The sequence below is a fragment of the Stegastes partitus genome, unplaced genomic scaffold, assembly GCF_000690725.1.
Source record: "Stegastes partitus isolate 25-593 unplaced genomic scaffold, Stegastes_partitus-1.0.2 Scaffold2216, whole genome shotgun sequence".
Taxonomy (NCBI): Eukaryota; Metazoa; Chordata; class Actinopteri; family Pomacentridae; genus Stegastes; species Stegastes partitus.
The window spans coordinates 77,769-83,187 of record NW_007579947.1 but is presented as its reverse complement, the minus strand read 5'-3'; the positions used below and the strand labels follow the sequence as shown (position 1 = coordinate 83,187).

The 5,419-nt window shown below is 43.2% G+C and overlaps 1 long non-coding RNA gene across 1 annotated transcript; it reads right to left on the bottom strand.

Moving 5' to 3' along the window:
• Positions 1-417: 417 nt before the first annotated feature.
• On the bottom strand, positions 418-1,301 carry LOC103374346 (uncharacterized). Its single transcript, XR_521118.1, has 2 exons — positions 1,235-1,301; positions 418-518 (listed from the first exon to the last, which is right to left on the bottom strand). It is a non-coding gene; the product is annotated as an uncharacterized LOC103374346 (long non-coding RNA).
• Between the last annotated feature and the right edge of the window lie 4,118 nt (positions 1,302-5,419).

The following is a 5,419-nucleotide window of genomic DNA, read 5'->3' as shown; positions in this document are numbered from 1 at the left end:
GTCTCTACACACATGTAAGAAGCTGCTTAGAAAGCTGCTTCCATGGAAACACAGCAGAGAAACAGTTGTTCTCCAGGAGAACTCCACCTGCTGACATCATGTTCCTCTGATCCACTAACCAGGTTCTAGTGATCAGTTCTCCTGATGACATGACCGTTAGAAATGAGCCCACTGGAACTTCACTCACTGACTGTTGTTGGTTTTCCTCTCAGACTGACTGAAGTCCACAAGATGAGTGTTTGTGAGGAAGAGGAGGAGGAGTTTCCATCCTCCAGCCATCTGTCTATGAAGAGTGACCGGTCCAAAGAACTTCCTCTAGACTTCAGTAAAGAACCAGAATCTTCAGAAACAAAGTAAGAGAACTGCCTCGAACTTATTCCTACGACTCCTCCTTATCTACATCTGTCAGTTATATTCTGTGTCCCTGATGGTTGGTTTGAGTTGGTGTATTAAAATGAACTCTGAAAAGGTTTTTGTGACACAGATAGAAAACATTTGTCCTGTTTTCCTGTCAGCACCTCTGACCACGCCCGCTGATGGGGGGGGGCAAACGGGTCTGTTGTCCTGGGCCCAGAGTGGCGGGGGGGGCAGAACTGGACCCTCATTTAATTATGGATTTTTTTTCCCCAAAGAAGGGCTATTAATGGAAAGAAACAGTGCAATATTTGAGTTAGAAGTTTTAATTTGTTTTTGTCTGAACTGTCCTTAATATCTTTGGAGTTGCCCTCCACCCCCACCTCCAACATTAAATGGTTTGGCCCCTGATCAACATTTGACGTCCTTTTATTGGAAGTTCGGATTTTACACTTCAGCACCAAAATGTCCGCTCAGCAGAAGTCTGGTGCTCAGAAAAGGAGAAAGAAGAGAGGAAGAAAATAGAGACCTTAGAGATTTGCTTAAAAAATACTTTAAAAAAAGGTGGTGACACGAAGCTGGAACTAGTAAAGTCAACGTAGAGCGAGGTAAGAAACAGCGTAGCCAACGTTTGTCAGCCTTGTGACGTTTTTTGGCTAGCTCCTAATATCCATTAGCTGCGATAAAAATCCTGACAAAACACGGTTTTTTGGGGGTTTTTTTTGACACAAACGGACGAGTTTAGTGGCTCCGTCAGAGAGGAGGAGACAGAGGCCGAGGAGAGAGATCCACCTGCCGTCAGGTAACAGAGATGAGGAGGAAGGGGCCCGCTGGTCCACCAGGGGGGACAGAGTCAGACCACGGCTGTCAGCTGGCCTGCCTCTGACAGTAGAAAAGCTGTAATCTGATCAAGGAGGACGACTGCAGACATGAACCATCTCATCATCTGCAGTTTGTGTATTTAAAACTATGATCAGAGGATTGATCAGTGACTGAGAAAACAAACATTTGTTTCAGCAGACAGAGAGCAGCATCCAGCCGTCTGTCCATGAAGAGTGACCGGTCCATGGGTTTACCTCCAGAACCTTCAGACACAAAGTAAGAAACTGTTTCTGCTGTAAACTGAGCTGATGGACGATGATGGTTNAAACAGTGCTATGGGCATTGAAGTCCCCACACCATATTACTTTCTGCCGGTCTTGTCCCTGAATACTCAGTAAACTCTGTAGCTCTAACCTATGACATGGGTTGTACAGATATATCACTGAGATAGATTCCTCTCTGTCCCATATTTCGACCACTATACATTCTAGGTCACCGCCTACACCAAGCAACCTGTATGGAATATCACTTTTTATGTATGTGGCACATCCACCTCCTTCCCCATGTGCTCTATCGCTTCGAATCACAGAGTACCCATCTCCTGCCCCTCATTCAGAAATAGTGCATCTGTTATAATGTAAGTTTTTCCTAGTAAAAATGGGTTCTATTCTTCCTTTCTGCCTATAGGGGTCGCTCTCGCCATTACTGTGGTGTTATTTGTGTTTTTGGTTGTATAGGTGACAGTGTATAGTAACAGTGCCTCCTAGTGGCCAGTAGTCGTAAGCAGCAGCTAAATGACTCCAACGGCTGCGTTGAATTCAGCACGGGACCTGTAAACATGTGGAGCCACCTCCCTCGGCATCGTTTTTCATTTGGGAGTCTTGGCAAATCATAATCTGTACGTTTATGTGATACAATGCAGTGTTGTATAGTGTTCTGCCTTACTTTAAGTTTTTAGTGGTGTATTTTCTTTCTACCAGTGCTGTATTCAAGTGAGGTAATATTGCTAGCCGTTAGTTTCTAAGCTAAAACCGGTGTTGTCCTCGGAGTGTGCGTGATGATGCGTGATGTCTGTCACAGTCGGTTGTTGCGTGATGTATGCAGGAGCACTGATGCATGTTTCCTTGTTCTGTATGTTACAGTTTCACAAAAAAGAAAATGTGGTCTTCAGCAAAAACAAAAGAGGACAACAATAACGTGTCATTTTATTGCTGGAGCCATTCAGATCTTTAGCTCGCTGTCTAGGTTACGTAATTGCACTCAGTGCTCGAGTTGAGGGGGGATGAAATAACAATGTTAAAAATCATCCCCCCTCTCAAACGGCCGTCCCCCCTTTCCATCCCCGGCCATTTTTACCAATGATTGTGGAAATATTACTCCTATTCTGAATTTCTGACAATGGAAATATAACCACTATTCCAATATTTAGGGGGATTTGCGTTCAAAGGGACCGTTCTTTCGGCCGTCAAGCTGCGCGCGCATCCGCTCTGTTGATAATCCCACATTGTGGGAGAGCAGGCACGCGCGAATGTGACACAGCGTTTCTTTTTCCTTTTTCATCAACGTCAGTGAGCGGCGTAGTAGCGCAAGTAGCGGTTTTAGCACCATGGCCAAGCGACGAGGACAGCTCGATCTGAGGGACTTTGGATTTAAGAGGAAAAACGTGTCATTTTAGGTCAGTCGAAAGTCATGAAAATCAGTCATTACTTTCCATAACTCAACCATTCTGTCACCAAATGTGTAATCTCTGGACGTAGTGATAACAACACAGCTAATGATGCTAGGTTGCTAACGACGCTAGCGGTTACTGGCTGACTCGGGTTTGGCTTCTCAGTGGGGTTTAATTTTGCTTTTATCAGTCTGGCATGAGAAAGATAACGTTTGTCTGGGATTCTCCAGGCTATGTAAACACGCAAAGAATTCAACATTAACGTCATTTATCATAGTGAAAGGAGAAGTCACATACTGTAGTCACAGAGTCACATCAGAACGTACAGGCATTAATGAACATTATTAGTATGAGCTTAACTTTAAACAGTCTCTCAAAACCTTGTGCCTGCTTTGGGAGCAAATCTAAATTTATAGTAATCTTATTTTTGGCCAATGCTGTTTTCTTACAGATGTTGATGAAACAGAACCAGCAGTGCCAGAAGAGCTACAACCTCCTTCAAGCTGTGAACACACAGCGTGGCTTCAGTCACATGAACATTTGAACCACAACTAGAAGAACACATGATGATGAAAATCTTTGGAAACTTCTGTGAATTAGGGGAGAACTGGGTAGGCAGCTATTGAAAAAAACTGATTAGTTATCCATTTTTTTCCCCCTATTTTGTCTTTTGAGGCTAGCCACCTCAAGTTTAAAATATCTCAGGTGTTGGTGTATTTGTGTAAATTTTTGATATTAATTTTCAAATTTTGTAAATTGTTTCAACTAGTTCATTGTTTTTTTTGCATTTGAATTAAAATGAACTTGACGTGACTTGAGAGGATTCAGAGTTTCATTTGCAGTTCTTGTGAGGTTTTGTTTCACACTTCAGTAGATGAATTACCAAATGATCTCAAAGTACCATGAGTATGAAATTGCACTTGAACCCAGTAAGAAAAGTGGTCCTCTGCATTTACCTCTTACTGCGTAGGAGCAGTGATAGCCATGCCAGCCTGGGGACTGACTCCAATTCTGAGGTATGTTGGTCAAGATCAATGACAGGAGAATCTGACATATAACATCCATGCCAGATATGTTGTTTTAGGATTGTAAAATAATTATCTTGGGGCTTTAACAAAAATAAAAAGGGTACGTAGTTTGTTTCATATCATATGCACTCTTGTCAAGGCAAAATATCCATCCCAAAATATAAAATCCACCACCCCCCCGAAACTGTTTTACAACTCGACTACAGTCACTTGTGGAGGAGGAGTTACCAACAGCTCTCTGTGCAGATGAAGACAGCAGAAATGTTCATAACGTTAAACTATAAAACGATATAAACAAATGTTTATTTGTTTTACGACGTTAAACTAATAAAACAATTCACCACCAGGACTCACGCCGTGACCGTCCTCCATCACGGCGACAAATGCTGCTGCTTTCTCCAGCATCCAACTCAGCAGGTGACACCAACACCAGCGACCTGTCGGTTGGTTCTGAGAGCTCTGAGCACACACACACACACACACACACACAGTGAAAAACAAAAAGTCCCTGTCGAAAGTTGTGTCAGTTGGATCTTTTATATCTGAAGTAAACCATGAATCCTGTCAATTCATTCTACATGGACCTCTGTTTTTTAAAGAGCAGCTTCAAGGTCAAAGTCCATCGAAAGGCATCTAAGAACAGTGGAACAGGTTCTCCTGTCAGATTACAGGAACATTCTGGTAATTTCCTCCAACACCTGATGACTGTATCACTGATGGCATCACCCTGTGGTAGAATATGAGCTTATTGTGTCACTAGAGCTTCCAGTCATGCTCTGTATTTATGGAGTGCTGCCTCTGGAACCAACACTGACTGAAAGTGGAGTTCTGAGGATTTAACTCTGACAGTGTACTTCTACAAATGACCTGTGGAGGGCAGCAACACGCCTCAGCTGTTGCATCCTGGAAAATAAAGCTCCATTTAATGAGCCTCTATGAAGTCCGTCTCATGGTAGAAATGAGTCAGAAATGTGGACAGAAGATCACACGTGGAACCTTGTTTTCCTTCCTGTTGTTTCAGGCTGAAGCCACAAACTGAAACATCCACTTTACCTTCAACATCTGTGTTCCTGTGAAACTATCCAGTAAATTAGAAGCGACACTTCTGAAACATCACAAGAACTCCAACTGAATTGTGAATTTGGTTTTTGTCCGTGAGCTGCTTTGGATCCAGACTGCACGGAGCCATCAGAAGGTGGCGCTACAGGCTACGTTACACAGGGCTGGGATGAAGGGCTGATTGTTCTTTCATGTCGGCTGCACATGTTTCATGCTGTCTGGAGACTAAGACAACCAAAGAAGTGAAACTACACATCAGTCACGTGGGTTAAATGTTCATTCAGTCAGAACGGACTCAGAAAAGTTTCATCTCCCATGAAGCACTTTGACTCTTTGTCTAAATAACCAACACAGATAAGCACCAAGAGTTTAGTGGAGGACGTTTAGTTTGTAGTTTTTCTGCTGCTGTCCCATTAACTCACCTGCTTTTAGTGGCACAGATTGAGGTTTATCAGAGGAGGAGACTCGGCTGTTCTCCAGTCAGACG